Raw genomic sequence first — 19,862 nt, 5'->3', positions numbered from 1 at the left:
AATATTCACTGTGTTAATTAAATGTGCATTTTATTTACTGCCTCTTTTCTCTTATAAAAATCTAAGCAACAGTGCATTTAATCATTAAGCAAAGAAGTGTGGTAATGTAGGTTAAAATCTACATTTAAAAAGCCTTTACATTTAAGTAAATCTATAATAATACATTATTTGAGACATCCAGAAACAACTGTCAAATCAAAATTAGTTTCTTAAATAGCAGTGTATAGAAGTCAAAGATCTGTCTGCTATAGAAATCTTGTTGAATTAAAGTAGTTCCCTTAAAATCTCCAATTAGTGGGAAAATGTTTTATGAATTTATTATACTAGTCATTTAGCAAACAATTGTTGAAGATCTACTGTATTCCAAACACAAAAATGGCATGCTATGATTTCTGCCCTTGAGGTTATAGCATTGGGTAGATACTGGCATTCACACAAAGATTGCAGTAAGATGGACTTAGTTCTCTAATTGTAGTCCCAAGAAGACAGAGAGACCAAGATCGCTATAGGGGTCACAGCCATTCCTGCAGAGGTGACAGTTAATCAAAGTATTGTCTAGAAAAATGGAATATATGTTCAAAGTCACTGAAGCATGAAAGCTCACATGAAATATGTTTGGAAAATGGCAGGTAGTTCAGTGTAGTTTCAGGATAGAGTTATTGGTGGGAGTAAAATATATGGCTAAGAAATGTATTTATTCAAACAATAAGAAACCAATAAAGGGATCAGAAACAAGAGGGATCTGACCAGAAGTTCCTTTTGGCAGCAGAGTTTCATTCACTTACATAATTGGAAAGAAATGTACTGAAAAGACCAAAAGCATAGATACTATGACAGCCCAGGAATTTGAGGATACTGTGAGCCATGATTGCACCACTGTGCTCCAGCCTGAACCACAGAGCAAGACCCTGTCTCTAAAAAAGTAAATCATAATAATTAGTAAAAGAGTTTACATAATTTTAGACATACATTATTATGGAATCTGCAAATTTCAAAATTTTTTGAGATCTAAAGGATATAAAAGATCGTTTTAAATGAAAATAATGTAAGTTCAACTAATTTGATATTAGCTTTAAAGAAAACTACTTTGATTTTAAAATCAAGGAAATACAGAAATATTTTCTCCAATATTAGCATGTTTATTTTCCTACGTAACTTTAAATTTTTATATTATCACTTTAAATAGATCATTCATTCATTGAAAAGTTAGGAAACAACAGATGCCAGAGAGGATGTGGAGAAATAGGAACACTTTTACACTGTTGGTAGGAGTGTAAACTAGTTCAACCATTGTGGAAGACAGTGTGGCAATTCCTCAAGGATCGAGAACTGAAATACCATTTGATCCAGGGATCCCATTACTGGGTGTGTACCCAAAGGATTATAAATCATGCTGCCATAAAGACACATGCACACATATGTTTATTGCAGCACTATTCACAATAGCAAAGACTTGGAACTAACCCATATGCCCATCAATGATAGACTGGATTAAGAAAATGTGGCATGTATGCACCATGGAATACTATGCAACCATAAAAAAAGGATGAGTTTATGTGCTTTGCAGGGACATGGATGCAGCTGGAAACCATCATTCTGAGCAAACTACCACAAGGGAAGAAAACCAAACACTGCATGTTCTCACTCATAGGTGGGAAATGAACAATGAGAACAACTTGGACACAGAGTGGGGAACATCACACTCTGGGACCTGTCCTGGGGTGGGGAGCAGGGGAAGGGATAGCATTAGGAGAAATATCTAACGTAAATGAAGAGTTGGTGGTGCAGCACACCAACGTGGCACATGTATACATATGTAACCAACCTGTACATTGTGCACATGTACCCTAGAACTTAAAGTATAATTTACAAAATAAAATAAATAAGTAGATCGTTCATTTCACATATGGCCTGCTTTTTAAGTTCAAATAATAGTTTTCTCAAAGTGACATAAAATTTAGCTAATAATAGAGCTAACAAGTTAATGGCAAAATAAAGGCTTTAGTGAGCACAGAACTCATTAAAATTATCCAGAAGAATGCCTGGAATAATTTTTTCTAACTTGTTAAAACTAGTGGTATAGCCAAGCCATTTAAGAGTAACAACTAGTAACCATTTTACTTAGTTAGAGAGTATCAATGAATGACTACTTTTCTCTGAAAATGACTATCTGCTCCACTTGTGATTGCATAGCCTGGAATGATGCCAAGGAGTCAGGCAAATGAATTGGATAACAGGGGAATGGAAAAAGAGCTGAGGCTGAAAGAGAGAATGAAGACATGAAAACATACTTAAATCATAAGTAAAGCTCAAATGAAAACAAGATACCATTCTCCCTTTACTTTCACCCATTTTAGGATGGTAAAGATTCAAAAAGTTTGAAGCACCCAGCTGCCAGTTGAATGTCAGAAAAAAAAAAGTCCTTATACATTTGTGGTAATATTATATTAACATGAGTATTCAGTGTTGATCCTTTCCATACATGGAAATCGCATGCTTTTCTATGACAAAGAGTAAATAGACAAATCAATTAAAGAATGGGAAGTAGATAGTTCTTATAGACAGGGATAGTGTTCTCTTGTCAGTCATTCTAATCTCCATCATCCTCAACATCACTTATATGATTTATGGTTTAGAGACTTTTGATATTAATGTATTTACTCATGTGGTTCTCCTTATCAGGAATGTCCTTTTATTTCTTTTGTCTAATGTACAATTTCAGCTCATATATTCTCTAGTCACTTAATACTTCACATTTGGCATTATTTTTACACACACATCTTATTCCCTCAACTAGACGGTTAACTCTCTGAAGCCCAGAAATTAATCTTAGGCATTTTAGTATCACTCGATTTCTACCACAGAGCTTTATGTAAATTTATGATTAGTAGCTGTAGTTTGAGTAAATCATCACTCTTACCCCAAGCCTTGTTGAGGCTTATTATGTTAGAACATGTTGGAAGCTACTGATAAAAATGAAAAATATGCAAATCTTTCAACAAAAACTTACTGAATATTTACTTCTTGTCAACAGTGTGCAAGACTCTGGGGATACAATTTTGCAGAAAATAGAAAGGGTCTTATGCTCTAAAAGATCAGAAAGATGTTAAATAATCACACTCCTTAATATTTCATTAAAAATTAAAATAAGGTTGTTGAAGAAAAGAGAAACTGTTTCAAGGAGTTTTAAATTCTAGATTCTTTAATGAAGGAAAATTCTCCTCTAAAACCAGTATGTTTTTTTCTGATTATGCACTAAATACATTTCTCCAGAAATTTCTTTTCATCCGAATGAGGGACCCACACTTCACTCATGGTTGACCTATGAACTAGATAAACTCACTGTGTTTCTGGCTTTTGTTGTTATTGTTTTATTTTTTAAGCTAATGTATCATTATTTTTTAACTGATAAATAAAAATGGATATATTTATGTTGTACAACATGATGTTTTAAAATATATACACTGGCCGGGCGCGGTGGCTCAAGCCTGTAATCCCAGCACTTTGGGAGGCCGAGATGGGCGGATCACGAGGTCAGGAGATCGAGACCATCCTGGCTAACACGGTGAAACCCCGTCTCTACTAAAAATACAAAAAAAAAACTAGCCGGGCGCAGTGGCGGGCGCCTGTAGTCCCAGCTACTCTGGAGGCTGAGGCAGGAGAATGGCGAGAACCCGGGAGGCGGAGCTTGCAGTGAGCTGAGATGTGGCCACTGCACTCCAGCCTGGACGACAGAGCAAGACTCCGTCTCAAAAAAAATAATAATAATAAAATAAAATATATACATTGTGGAATGACTAAATTGAGCTAATTAACATATGCATTACGTCACATGCTTATCATTTTACAGTCTTAGCAATTTTCAAGTATACAATATGCTGTTATTAACTATAGTCACTGTGTTGTACAATAGAGCTCTTGAACTTATTTCTCCTGTCTAATTGAAATTGTATAACCTTCAAAGAACATCTCTCTATCTCCACACCTCCACTCCAGCCCCTGGTAACTACTATTCTACTCTCCTTTACTTTTATGAGTTCAGCTTTTTTATAACTCCCATATACTAGTGAGAACATGTGATATCTGTCTCTGTGCTGGGCTTAATTCACTTAGCACAATATCCTTGGGTTCATCCATGATATGGCAAATTACAGGATTCCCTTTTCTTCAAGACTGAATAGTTTTTCTTTATCCATTTATCCATTGCTGGAGACTTGGGTCGACTCCATATCTTGGCTATTATGAATAGTGCTGCAATAAACATGGGAGTGCAGGTATCTCTTTGACATACTGATTTCATTTCATTTCATTATATATCTAGTAGTGGGATGGCTAGATCATAAGGTACTTCTTTTTTTTTTTTTTCTGATTTTTGAGAAACTACCGCACTGTTTTCCATAGTGGCCGTACTAATTTACATTCCCACCATCATTCACTTTTTCTCCATATCCTCCTCAACACTTATTTTTCATCTTTTTTATAATAGCCATTCTAACAGGGGCCAGGTGATAACTCATTGTGAATTTTATTTGCATTTCTCTGCTAATGAGTTATGCTGAGCATTTTTTTATATATACCTGTTGGTCATTTTATGTCTTCTTTTGAGAAATGTTTATTCCTGTCCTTGGCCCATTTTTAACTGGGCCATTTGTTTTCTTGCTAATAGTTTGTTTGACTTCCTTATACATTTAGAATATTAACTTATGAGATACATGGTTACAATTTTTTTGCCATTTTGTAGGCTATGTTTTTGTTTTGTTCATTGTTTCTCCTGCTGTTTAGAGCTTTCTAATTTGATATAATCCCATTTGTCTATTTTTTGCTTTTGTTTTCTATGCTTTTGGGGTCTTAATCCCCCCAAAAAAGTCATTGTCCAGACCAATGCTATAGAGATTGTCCCAGTGTTTATGTCTTTGAAAGGGGGTCCTATAACACTTTCTCTGCTTGCTTTTCTGTGTTGGAATACTGCCCAGAGGATACTCAGCTCCAGTGTCACAGATGAACCTACACAAAATTCTTAGCTCAGCTAAGGCAAGTCATGCTCAACCAAGGGACAGAACATCCTGCCTTTTAAGTTAGAAGTGTCCAAAAATTACTAATTTGTCTCTTAGTCATCTAATGTGTACACACACACACACACACACACACAGTCAAATACTCAGCTAATGGTTTTCCAATGCGCCAGTCACCAAATCTTCTTGTATATGTTTATGTTAAAAAAAAAAAAAATCACTGTGGCTAATCACCTCATTTAAAAGTCAGATTGAACACGTGGGCATTCACATGTGTAAGCTGAGGTATATTGGCAAGGAATTGACATTTGTAGTTCCCCAAAGATCTTTCGCTTTGCTTGGCTGTCTCTGCAACTCCAGTAAAGTGCATCCAGACTCCAGTAAAAGAAATAAAGTGAACACGTTGCCTCCTAGTACCTTTACTGCCGTTTGCATTTCACCACTCAGCTTATAGAGATGAAATCTATTACTCGGCAGGCACCGCTTGCACAAATGAAAGATAAATTTTTCTTCCAGATGGGACAGATCAGCAAGACTCATAAAATATTAATGATGAAAGCTCTGGGAATTATATATATCCCTGACCATAGGTTTCTCTTGACAGTGAAGAACTGTCAGTTTAACTCATTTTTTTTTTTTCTGTAAGACTCCCTTCAAGAATTATATAAAGGGAAAATAATACATGATTTAAGATTCAGATGAGCATAGATTTAAGGGAAAGGTTATCTTTCTGTCTTTCATTTTCTTTCATGTTTTGTGTTCCCAATCTGCAATACATTTTGCTGAGTGATGTAGTGTGGTCGATTTGATTCTTGAAGCTGTTCATGTGCTCATGTAGGAAATTGCTTTTATGTGAATAATACAGGAAGTATGCATTTCTTATTTTTTAATTGAACATATAATTTAGCAATACCTGACATTTATATGAGTGAAACAGTTCGTTTATCTCAAAATTGGAAATTTATTGAATATGTATTCAAAAATATATATTAATGAAGAATTTCACTTTCACTTGTCGGTTTTATTATCTTGAAAACTTTTTTATAACCATTACAAATCAACAATAATTTTTAGGTTACTCTCTCTGTAGAAGGCTTGGTCACTTACCTTTTTTTGTTGAGGAAAAAATTCTGGGCCCTCTTTTTGAGGCAGCAAATCAATTACCATTAATCTGAAATTTTTTAAACATGTATTTTCCTTTTACACAGAAACAAAGTTTACATTTATAAAATCTAAAGATGATAAAAATGTATAATTATCTTATTATGGCAACCTGATTCATTGTATTATGTTACATATATTTAGGAACACATATGTAGGTATTTATGAGATATTTGAATATTAGAAATTTCTTGAAAATAATAAAATACTTCCATTAGCCAATTTATAGAAAATTCTAAATGAAATATATCTCCAATTGTTTTAAAAACTCTTTGAAATATTTTATGCTAGCACAATTATTTGCAACATGACTCAAAATATTTTTCATTATGCTACAGAGTGATAGTACAAAAAACTAACCATTTTAACAACAATGCTTCAGAAAGGAGATAGTCACACAAGAATGGATCCAAAATCAACTAAATTATATCTATTATAATTTTATTCACATTGAAGATACTACCTAATTTGTTAAATATTAATAATTAGAAAAATAAAATATTATTTTTCATTCATACTTTTTTCTACCTAAATAGAACACATTCTAATAACTATTTTGATTTGATAACAAAATATTTATAAAAAAATATATAATTTAACCAGATGAAATTATCTTTCCTTAATTACTTTTTATTTAATTGAATTGCTTTTTATTTAACTGAATATCTGGCTTACTAACTATCTCTTCTCAGGTACATGATATTTTTCATCAGTGTCTATGAGAAATTATCAGCCAAATATAAACTTCATAAACCACTAACGAGATTTTAAGGTCCTGTGCCTACAGTGTGTTAAAGTTTCTAGTTGATGATAGCCATACAAAGATAAATCAGCAATTCCATTTTGTCCATCAGTCTTTCACAAAATTCATGAAATCTTTGTAAAAAATCAGCCGCTGTTAAAACGTATTCAGAATTATATTTAAAGTCTCATCACTAGTAAATAGAGTCAAAAGACCCATTACAACACTTCTGGTCATGAATATTGTTATAATATTTTCAAAATCAATGCCATTTTTCCTGATTGCCTGATCATCTGATGATCATCTCTAATGTTTAGATTCTCTTCATCAATGTGCCAAATGTATAATATTGAAAACATAAACTCCATAAACCAAACACCTTGCTGTGACCAAATACCCAATGCTTGCATGGGATTCAACCAATTGTTGCTATAGCCTTCTGAATAGCAAATTTCTTGGGATCTATCATTGGGTCTCCTTAAGTCCTGCTTTCTTTCTGCTCCATGCCAATGACTGAGATCTGGTTTTAGGTCCTAACCTCTGTGTTCTGTGATATAACTAATTGGCTGTGAAGATAACTTCATGTTACAAAATGAGTTTATGTGACATGAGAATCCCAAAATACCTACTACTGTTTCAAAATGTCAGTCTCCAATTGTAACTATTCTTGGTGTCTGTGAAGGCTATGGAAGAAGACAAAATGTGTTTAAGTTGACCACAGCACATTTAAGTAGAGGGAGAAATGCTGATGGCGAGATATCAGGAGAGCTGGAGGAAACTGTGCCTCAAGAGCATATAAATGTTCAAAATTGACTCTTGTCTGAAAGAATAATGTTTGCATAACACCAAACTTTGAAAAACAGCATAATTGGTTCTACTCAGAGGTACTTAAATAGCCTCAGAGTAGCACTGAATTTTTAAAAATATAAATATAAGTTTATGTATAGTGGAAAAAGGCAATGCAAAATAAGAATATATTTATTTTCTCAGACTACCTTTGCTTAAAGAAAATGCACATAATTTTAGAGGCATGTTGTCTTTAGAGAATTTTATTCACTTACTTATTGTCTCATACCTGCACAGTTTTCTTCTGAATACCCTTGTTAACACAGTCTGGCAGACATTCAATAGCAAACTGTGTTCCAGGCAATGAATTTATACTGTTGTAACAGGAACAATCTCTTGAATGTTGTAACCCTTTATATATGATGGAAAAATCAATAACATGGATAAATGTGTAACAAACTAGCCTGTGCACCTTTTTGGTGAAGTGAAGTTTAGTGATATGGACTGAAATACATTCTTAAGTAAAATAACTTTATGCTTAAGTGGAATATTATAAAATATATTTATTTACTAACACAGACATCAATGGTAATATTAAAAGAGACTTATATGTATGTATCTTTATATTATGCTATATATAATTCAAATAATTAATTTGATACTTTTAATGAAAAATTTAACATAATACAAAGGTATGTCTATTCCATAATATGCATACACGGATAAATTACGTTAAAATGTTTGGTCTATATTTTTCTGTCAAGTTAGAAAGATTTTATAAATACGATCATAATGCAGTTAGATGGAAAATAGCAAATTATTACAGGGAATACTTTTTATTTTACTTTTATCAGCAAGAAACCAGTGGGTCGTGTTAGTAATATTAGACTTTCTTTTTTCCAGGGTATCAACGGTTTCTGTACAGCACAGATTATGACAGCTTCTTCCTTAAGGTGAGATTGGATGTCATTCATGGTAGTTTTCTAAGCGACTACACATTTTTTTAATGTATTATCAACAATATTTCATAAGTAAAATTATCCTGGAGTAGCTACACATTCCTAAATTGAAAATATTTTCTCATCAATTTTATGTACATAAATCTATTTCTTCAATAGTACTGTTTTCATGATAAACTCTAAACATTTCTTGGACATTTCTGAGTACAAACCGTGTAACTTGATACTTTGATTAAAACTTGGAAATATGTTAACCATATAAGAAAATCAAGTTAGAGAACAACAGCAAAACATTCTAATACAACTAATACAATTAAGGCATCTCTCAGAGAGTGCATGCACTTGTGCAGGTACACACACACACACAGACACACACACACAGAGGATGGTGATTAATATTTGTAACTTTCTCCTAAAATACAAGTCCATTAGAATCTTACAATTCTCAAAAGCCCTCCAGATTGTTGTGTTAATGAGTAGTTTTGCTCTATCTTCTTTATTATTCCAAGAGTTAGCAATTTTTATTATTGTATTATAAGATAGTCATATGAGATTTACTCACACATTTACTCCTTTTTTTACCACTTCTTATCAGACTTTACACTTTATCTATCTGCTAAAAGTATATACTTTATCATTTCCATTAGTAAAGAATTGTCAAGTTTTCTTTGTCTGAAAGTGTTTTTATTTTACTCTTACTCTTGAAAAATAATTTCCCCCATTGTGAATCTAGATTGTCAGTAATTTTGCTTGCACCACTGAATAGTTTATTATGTTGCTTCCTGGATTCCATTTATTAATGAAAACTCAATTGTTTTCATTGTAAGAACTCAGACAGTTGTTACACCTGTCTGGGTAATTGGCATTTCTTCTTGTTGCTTTTAAAGTCTTCTCTTAATCTTTAGTGATCTGAAACTGGTTGTGATATGACTGGATATGTTATGCATCCCACTTTAGATGTGTTAGCCTTCTTGAAACTGTCAGTAGATGTTTCCAGCAATTCTGGAACTCCTCTGTCAGCATGTCCTTTAATGTAACCTCTTCCATTTCTTTATTTTCCATACCTCTTCCTTTTTTCACATCATTTCATTATTTATTACTTTGAATCTATATCCAGTTCACTGATTTTATCTGCGTTGGTGATACATTTTCATTTAATCTTTTTTAATATTCTAATTTGTATTAGTATATTTTGAAATATTACTTTAGGTTCATGAGGTACATGTGCAGGTCTGTTACATGGGTGAACTGTGTGTCACTGTGGTTTGGTATAGGAATGACCACATTCACTCAGGTAGTAAGCATAGTACCTGATGTAGTAGTTTTTTAACCCTCACTCCCTCCCTCCCACACTCTCTGCTCTAGTAGTCTCTGGTGTCTGTTGCTGATATCTTTATGTCCATGTGTACTCAATGTTTAGTCCCCACTTATAACTGAAAACATAGAGTATATTGTTTTCTGTTCCTTTGTTAATTCACTTAGGATGATGGTCTCCAGCAGCATCCATGTTGCTGCAAAGGACGTGCTTTTGTTTTTTATGGTGACAGAGTATTCCATTTGTGTTAAGAAATTCTGTTTGAGTCTTTTAAAAATTCATTCATCTGTTTTTTCTTGTTCTTATGTTCAATCCAAGTTTCTATTTTACTTGCGATTCTATTTACACTCTGTGTTGTTCATGATCAGTTACACTCATGGAATATTATTTTCCATGTGTGTTTTCACTGTTGTTTTAACTATGATTGCACACACATAAAATGTGACTATGAAAATTCTTTGAGGTGAGACTTGAAGTTCTACTCTTAAATTTTTTGCTTCTGCCAGTCACTAAGGAGCAATATCAACCCAAGACCAATTTTATACTAACTTCTTTGCTTTCGATTTTTGAGCAAACAAATAGCATGAATTCATTCAGATCTCAGATCTTTAATGAGGATTAATGTGTTTTCGTAAGTTCTTTGTTTTGGTTTTATTTTCTCCAGGCAGCACTCAGGAATGAATATTTCTTTTCAGACCCTTTTTCTCCATGAGATTTGTTTCTCATTTTATGAGGGATAGCGTTTTCTATTATACTTTCCACTTTGGATGGGCCACAAGGTTTATCTCCTGCATTCCGTTCATTGTGAAGCCATCAAAATGTAATCTCAAACATTCTAAGGTTTGGTAGGACTTTTCACACAGGAAGCTAGCTTTGGTGATTACTTCACCTCTCAGGGTTTCTGCTTTTATTGTTATCTTAGTATTTGTACATTTTTTTCCTTCATGCAAAATCAAAGATTCTTATAATGTACATACACATGTGTGTATATGTAATTTTATTTTAATTGTTTTTTCATCAGTAACTTTACTCTGGTTAGATAGATCCAATATGCAGGCTTGAAGCAGAAAAGTAAATGTTTTTGATTTCTAAAGATGCTAATATTTGATTCTTTACATTTTGGAGACAGTCATGAAGAAAAACTTATAGTGATTTCTCTATAAACAACTGCTATACTCAGAATAAAGAAATGTTGCAGAAAAAAAGTGCATCAGTTCTTAAACATTTCGCTTTCAGAATATCAGTTTCTTGAGAATTATTAAGGACTCCAAACAGCTTTGTTTTGAGGATTTTCATCCATTAATATTTGCTGTATTGTAAACTAAAATAGAAATTTTAAAATATTTATTTCCTCTACCACTAAGAATAAACCCATTACCTGTAACAGAAATAGTGTATTTTTTATGAAAAATAACTGCATTTTTTAAACAAAACAAAAATTAATCAGAAGTTTAGCACTGCTTTGTATTTTTGCTAATCTCTTTCATGTGCGATTCAAGAGAAAACTCAATAGAAGACTGCTGGAGTGTTGTACCTACTTCTGTATCCACTCTGTTTTGATACCAAACATCATGTAGTCTTTGAAAAACTTCCCTGTGTATTGTGACAGAATTAGAATTAAGACAAATAATATCTTAGCATCATTGTGGAAATAGGTTTGATATTGTAGTTGTTTTCAAAAGTTGCTGGGGATCCACAGGAGACCCTAAATCACACTTTGAAAACTACTGACTTAATAGCTTACAACAATTTGCCCCATGAGTCTATAGGTTCCGTGGGTAATTCTACTGAACCTGGTAATTCAGTCTGGGCTGGACTTGACTCATCTCACACAGCTTACTAATATGTTTCTAGTCAGCTATTGGGTTGTCTAAAGGCTGGCTGCTCTAGAATGATCTTGGCTAAGATGATTAGCACCTCACTCCATATGAACTCTGTACCTCTACCAAGCATGCCTTGCTCTGTTTCTGTGGCAGTCGGGGAAGGGTTTCACAAGGGAGAGTTGAAGTATAAAATCATTCTTAAGTCCTAGGCTTAAAATTTTAGGCTGTCAGTTCTACTGCATTCTTTTGGTGCAAACATATTAAAAAGTCAGCTTGAACTCATGTGTGGGGAACAGATTTCACTTCTTGATGGGAGAAGTTACAAAGTCATACCAGAAATGGGGTACATACAGAGCATGAACAATACAAGACATTTTGTCAATCAGTCTTCCACAGCATCTTATATTCTCAACACAGAAACAAGGTAAACCGTTTTCTTTCCTCATCTTCAAATGATTTAACTTCACCATGGATACTATAGAAATCTGTAAGGACATGTTAAGAAATAATACTGCTGTCACCTAAAATTCATTAGTTTGGGCTCTATACTGCAAGTGCTCAGGTAAAACCATAACCTTGGATATAACCAGGCCCTGAGAGACAGGATCACACTAATAAAATACATGATAAATTGATACTGATGACAATATTAATATTACTAATTTTTTAACTCACAATAAAAAATATAGATATTACTTGAGATGGAATTTTCTGCGGAAATAATCAGCAAAATCTCTCACTATAGTCAAGTAACACCAAGAATGTTATGAATATGCTGCTGTCATTAATGCACTTTTACAAAGACAAGAAATAAACAAAATACATATTTGAGCATATTTCCTCCTTACACATAGACAAATATAGAAATCAGACTGTTGTTCTCTGATTATCAAAATAGACATAGAAGATCAGATAAGTAAAACTTTAACAACATCAAGCTAAGAAAGCTGTATTTAATGATAACAATTTGGGGGTTTTGGTTTTGCGTTTCCTTTTTCTAACAGAATGGAAAATGTTTAAAGCATGTATACAACATTTCTCTCCACCTCAAAGATAATCACACCATTAAGAGGAGAAATATCAAAATTTTATAGCTTGGCTCCCTTTCCTCTGGATCAGATGTTACATATTCCTCAAATGTCTAGAGTAATGCAAGTAATGTAAATCAGTGACATAGTTCAGCAGTAAAATGTCAAGTACTTGTGGAGAGAGAGGAGTGTAGGCAACTAGGATAAGCCTTCCTGATATAAATAGTATTAGCTTTTACTTAGGTCCTGTCAATCGCTGCTATGTAGGAATGAAAATCCATTATTACTACATATTTTGATTTTAAAAACAAAAGAAGGTTGTCTCAGAAAGATGCCTGACTAGACACACCCAGGAGGAACATCTGCCACCAAGTGACTGGGACATAGGGCAAACTGGTACACTATGAGCATATCTTCAGAGGGAAGGCATTGAAGGTGGACAGAGGGAGGACACAGACCCTGGGCTGAAGGAGGAGGAGACTGGGAACCCTGAACAGGGCTACCTTGCACCACAACTTATTCCTGGCTCCTAACAACTCTTGGGGAATGAGTGAATTGAACAGGTGAGGAGCAACCTGCCCTCACCATGAACCTTTCTGGAATCCTGGCAACCAGAGATACCACAACACCCATGGACACTTGAGCTGGCAGGGAAAGCTGTGTAGAGAGTTGATAGGAGCAGGACTCTATCCTGTGCTGAACTCAGGGAGTATGGTGTGGGAACATCTGCAGTAAAACACAGCTAGGTCTGTTCCAGGGCCCCAGCCTGGCAGAGCTCACTTGCAGTGCAATGATGGAGAGTCAACCAAGTGCTTCCCAGGGGCCCACATTATAGCTCCTTCATCAGCTGACTGTGCCTGACCATCAGAGAGCTCTGGCAGAGCAGCCCCTGCTAACACACACCAGCTCACCTGCCCCTTACCCCTACCACAGCCTCCCCCATGCTGCTTTGCCAGCACTCACTTGCCCACTGTCACTCACCCCACTGTCCTTCCAGTGTGCATGCATGCAAGTGGAACTTGTCTCCCCTCCTCTGCCAGAATATGTGTATGCATGCATCCCCTCACACCACTGCCCACAGAGCAAACATGCACACAGAGGCTGGCAGCCACAAACCCACCAGCATCCCAGCCAGACCAATGAACATGTAACCCACCATGCTGCCACTGCTGCTGGCATGTGCAAACAAACATGAATTCTTCTATCACCACTCAGACAAAGCACTTTCACCATCCATTGGATTGTTACAGACTGCTGTCTGGAAACAGCTCAGTCCCTCCAGCACCGCAGATCCCTAAGCTTGACGGGCCAGAGAACAAAGCTGGGAGCCTGGTATCATTCCCTCAAAGTTAGAGCACACAGCTCAAGAGTGCTGAACTAAGCCTTAGACCCCTAAAATCTTCCAGAAAGAAATCCAGTCAACTGAAACCACCTTAGACCACAATCAAACCCTCAAGGGCATCAAACAAGATAAAAACAAAACCCTTTCAAAGGATAGCAACTTCTAAGATTGGAGGAATATCAGCCTGCACAGATGAGAAAAAAAACAGAGAAAGAACTCTAGCAACTCAAAAAACTAAAGTGTCCTCTCACCTCAAAATGACCTACACTGGTTCCCTAGCAATGGTTCTTAACAAGGCTGAAATGGCTGAAATGACAAAAATAGAATTCAGATCATGGACAGGAAAGAAGATTCAGGAGAAAGTCAAAACCCAATTCAAGTATTCTAAGAGATGCAAAAATGTAAAGAGACCAAATTTATTGACTCATTGACATCCCTGAAAGAGAGGGAGAGAAAGCAAACAACTCGAAAACCATATTGGAGGATGTGATGGTTAATATCAAGTGTCTACTAGATTTGATTGAAGGATGTAAAATAGTATTCCTGTGTGTGTCTGTGAGGGTGATGCCAAAGGAGATTAATATTTGAGTCAATGGACAGAGAAAGGCAGACCCATTCTCAATCTGGGTGGGCACAATCTAATCAGTTGCCAACATGGCTAGAATAAAAGCAAGTAGAAGAATGTGGAAGGACTAGACTGACTGAGTCTTCTGACATCCTTCTTTTACCTCTGCTGGATGCTTCCTGCCCTTGAACATTAGACTCCAAGTTCTTCAGCTTTTAAACTCTTGGGCCTACACCAATGGTTTGCCAGGGGCTCTCAGGCCTTCAAACACAGACTGAAGGCTACACTGTTTTCCTATTTTTGAGGTTTTGAACTTGGACTGACTTGCTCCTCAGTTTGCAGATGACTTATCGTGAGACTTCACCTTGTGATTATGTAAGTCAAAATTCCTTAATAAACTCCCTTTTATATATACATCTATCGTATTAGTACTTTCTCTCTAAGGAACCCTGACTAATACAGATTATATAACCATGAAAATTTCCCCAACTTCACTAGAGAGGACACAATATTCAAATTCAGAAAATGCAGAGAACCCTGTGACATACTACATAAGATGACCATCCCCAAGACTCATAGTCATTAGATTCTCTAAGATTGAAATGAAAGAAAAAAAGGTGAAATGCAGCTAGAGAGAAGGTCACTTGCAATGGGAACACCATAAGGCTAACAGTAGACTTTTTGACAGAAACCCTATAAGCCAGAAAATGTCAGGGGCCTATATTTAGCATTATTATTTATTTATATATATATGATGGAGTCTTTCTCTGTATCCCAGGCTGGAGTGCAGTGGTATGATCTCGGCTCACTACAAGCTCTGCCTTCTGAGTTCACACCATTCTCCTGCCTCAGCCTCCCAAGTAGCTGTGACTACAGACACCTGCCACCATGCCTGGCTAATTCTTTGTATTTTTTTTTAGTAGAGACGGGGTTTCACCATATTAGCCAGGATGGTTTCGATTTCCTAACCCTGTGATCTGCCCACCTCAGCCTCCCATTCAGCATGCTTAATGAAATTCCAACAAAGAATTTCGTATCTAGCCAAACTTAGCTTCATAAGCAAAGGACATGTAAGATTCTTTCCAGATAAGCAAATGCTAGGGGAATTCCTTGCATTGGACCTGTCTTACAAGAGGTCCTGAAGGTAGTGCCAAATATGGATAGGAAAGACTGCAACCAGATACAACAAAAACATATTTAACTACAGAAACCATTGACACTATAAAGCAACTACACAAACAAGTTTGCATAAAAACAAGCTAACAACACAATGACAGGATCAAATCTGCACATATCAGTATTAACCTTGAATGTAACCAGGCTAAAGGCCTGAATTAAAAGGCACAAAGTGGCAGGTTGGATAAAGAGGCGAGACCCAATGATATGCTGTCTTCAAGAAACCCATCTCACATACAATGTCATCCATAGGCTTAAAGTTAACGGATGGAGAAAAATCTGCCAAGAAAATGTAAACAAAAAAGCAGACGTTGCTATTCTAATTCCAGACAAAACAGACCTTAAACTAAAAAAGTTCAAAAAGGCAAAGAAGTGTATTACATAATGGTAGAGGAATTAATTCAACAAGAAGACCTAATTATTCCGAAAATATATACACCCAACACAGGAGCACTCAGATTCATAAAGCAAGTGCTTAGAGACCTATGAAGAGAGTGAGATAGCCACACAATAACAGTGGGAGGTTTCAACACCCCACTGAGCACATTAGAGAGATTATCGGAGCAGAAAACTAACGAAGACATTCAGGACCTGAGCTCAACCAAATGGACCTAATAGACACCTACAGAAATCTCCATCCAAAAACAACAGAATATACATTCTTTTCATGTGCACTGGCATATACTCTGAAATTGACTGCATAATTGGCCATAAAGCAATCCTCAGGAAAGTCTAAAAAGCAAAATCATGCTAACCACAGAATCAGACCACAGCACTATAAGAATTTAAGTCAATACTAAGAAAATAACTCAAAGCTATATAATTACATGGAAATTAAACAACCTACTCCTGAATGACTTGTGGGTAAACAGTGAGATTAAGGCAGAAATCAATAAATTATTTGAAACTTATGAGAACAAAGATACAACATACCAGAATCTCTGGGACAAAGCAGAAATAATGTTAAGAGGGAAACTTATGGTGCTAAACACCCACATCAAAAATTAGAAAGATTTAAAATTAATAACATAACATCAGACCTAGGGGGACTGCAGAAACAACAGCAAAGTATCAAATTAGGAATTTATTTTTTGAGAGAGTAAATAAGATTGACAGACAAGTAGCTATACTAATAAAAAAGAAAGATGATCCAAATGAACACAATTAACAATGGCAAATGGGACATTACCACTGAGCTAATAGGAAAAAAAAAAAAAAAAAAAAAGGCAAGATGGCTGCATAGGAAAAGCTCTGGTCTGCAGCAACCAGCTAGATTAATGCAGAAGGCGGGTGATGTCAGCATTTCCAACTAAGGTACCCAGTTCATCTCACTGGGACTGGTTGGACAGTGGGTGCAGCCCAAGGAGGGTGAGCTGAAGCAGGATGGGTCATCGCCTCACCTGGGAAGCACAAGGGGTCAGGGAACTCCCTCTCCCAGTCAAGGGAAGCCATTAGGACTGTACCATGCACTCCAGCCCAGATACTGTGCTTTTCCCATGGTCTCCACAAACCACAGACCAGGAGATTTACTCCAGTGCCCACATCACCAGGGTCCTGGGTTTCCAGCACAAAACTCTGCAGCAGTTTGGGCAGACACTGAGCTAGCCACAGGAGGTTTCTTTTTGTTGTTTGTTTGTTTATACCCCAGTGGTGCCCAGAATGCCAGCAAGGCAGAATTGTTCACTCCCCTGGAAAGGGGGCTGAAGCCAGGGAGCCAAGTGGTCTGGCTTGGCAGTTCCCACCCCCATGAAGCCCAGCAAGCTAAGACTCACTGGCTTGAAATTCTTGCTGCTAGCACAGCAGTCTGAACTCTACCTGGGACACTCAAGCTTGGTGGGGAGAGGGGCATTCACCACTGCTGAGGTTTAAGTGGTTTTACACTCACAGTGCAAACAGAGCTATCGGGAGGTTCGAACTGGGCAGAGCCCACCACAGGTCAGCAAGGTCACTGAGGCCAGACTGCCTCGCCAGATTCCTTCCTCGTTGGGCAGGGCATCTCTGAAAAAAAGGGAGCAGCCCCAGTCAGAAACTTACAGATAAAAGCCCCACCTCCCTGGGACAGAACATCTAGGGGAAAAGGTGGTTGGGGGCACAACTTCAGCAGACTTAAACTTCCCTGCCTGTCAGCTCTGAAGAGAGCAGCAGATCTCCCAAGACAGCATTCAAGCTCTGATAAGGGATACACTGCCTCCTCAAGTGGGTCCTTGACCCCTGTGAATCCTGACTGGGAGACTCTTCCCAGTAGGGGCCGACAGACACTTCATAGAGGAGAGCTCTGACTGGCATCTGGCAAGTGCCCCACTGGGATGAGTTTTCCAAAGGAAGGAAGAGGCAGCAATCTTGACTGTTCTGCAGTGTGCACCAGTGGTGCTCAGGCAAACGGGGTCTGCAGTGGACTTCCAGCAAACTCCATCAGACCTGCAGCAGAAGGTCCTGACTGCTAGAAGGAAAATTAACAAACAGAAAGGAATAGTATCAACATCAACAAAAAAGACATCCACTCAGAGACCCCAACTGAAGGTCACCGATCTCAAAGACCAAAGGTAGATAAATCCACAACAAAGGGGAAAAACCAGTGCAAAAAGGCTGAAAATTCCAAAAACCAGGACTCCTCTTTTCTTTCAAAGGATAACAACTCCTTGCTAGCAAGGGAACAAAACTGGATGGAGAATGAGTTTGATGAATTAACAGAAGTAGACTTCAGAAGGTGAGTAATAACAAACTCCTCTGAGCTAAAGGAACATGTTCTAACCAACTGCAAGGAAGCTAAGTTCCTTAAAAAAAGGTTAGATGAATTGTTAACTAGAATATCCAGTTTAGAGAAGAACATAAAAGACCTAATGGAGCTGAAAAACACAGCACGAGAACTTCATGAAGCATACAAAATTATCAATAGCTGAATAGATCAAGTAGAAGAAAGGATATCAGAGATTGAAGATCAACTCAATAAAATAAAGTGAGAAGACAAGATCAGAGAAAAAAGAGTGAAAAGAAACAAACAAAGCCTCCGAGAAATATGGGACTATGTGAAAATACCAAATCTACATTTGATTGATGTACCTGAAAGTCACGGGGAGAATGGAATCAAGTTGGAAAACGTTCTTCAGGATATTATCCAGGAGAACTTCTCCAACTTAGCAAGGCAGGCCAAAATTCAAATTTGGGAAATACAGAGAACATCATAAAGATATTCCTCGAGAAGAGCAACCCCAAAACACATAATCATCAGATTCACCAAGGTTGAAATGAAGGAAAAAATATTAAGGAAGCCAGAGAGAAAGGTTGGGTTACCCATAAAGGGAAGCCCATCAGACTAACAGTGGATCTCTCTGCAGAAACCCTACAACGTAGAAGAAAGTGGGGCCAATATTCAATATTCTTAAAGAAAAGAATTTTCAACCCAGAATTTTATATCCACCCAAACTAAGCGAAGGAGAAAAGAAAATCTTTTACAGACAAGCAAATGCTGAGAGATTTTCTCACCACCAGGCCTGCCTTACAAGAGCTCCTGAAGGAAGCATTAAATATGGAAAGGATCAACTGGTACCAGCCACTGCAAAAACATACCAAATTGTAAAGACCATCAACATTATGAAGAAAATGCATCAACTAATGGGCAAAATAACCAGCTAGCATTATAATGGCAGGAACAAACTCACATAGCAATATTAACCTTAAATCTAAATTGGCTAAATACCACAATTAAAAGACAAAGACTTGCAAAATGGATAGAGTCAAGACCCATTGGTGTGCTGTACTCAAGAGACCATCTCACATGCAGGGACACACATAGGCTCAAAATAAAGGGATGGAGGAATATTTACCAAGCAAATGGAAAGAAAAAAAAAAGAAGAGTTGAAATCATAGTCTCTGATAAAACAGACTTTAAGCCAACAGAGATCAAAAGAGGCAAAGAAGGGCATTACATAATGGTAAAGGGAATCGATGCAACA

The 19,862-nt window shown here is 36.5% G+C and overlaps 1 protein-coding gene across 2 annotated transcripts in view; it reads left to right on the top strand.

Annotated features, from left to right (window-relative positions):
* Positions 1-19,862, top strand: part of MGAT4C (MGAT4 family member C) — a 283,286-nt gene that overhangs the window by 203,491 nt on the left and 59,933 nt on the right. For both annotated transcript variants that reach the window (XM_008004182.3, XM_073020982.1), the window contains exon 2: positions 8,605-8,654. The gene's annotated coding sequence lies outside the window, so the exon portion shown is untranslated. The remainder of the gene's footprint in view (positions 1-8,604; positions 8,655-19,862) is intronic.

This window comes from Chlorocebus sabaeus, chromosome 11 (genome assembly GCF_047675955.1).
Source record: "Chlorocebus sabaeus isolate Y175 chromosome 11, mChlSab1.0.hap1, whole genome shotgun sequence".
Taxonomy (NCBI): Eukaryota; Metazoa; Chordata; class Mammalia; order Primates; family Cercopithecidae; genus Chlorocebus; species Chlorocebus sabaeus.
This window is presented reverse-complemented; position numbering and strand designations above follow the sequence as displayed.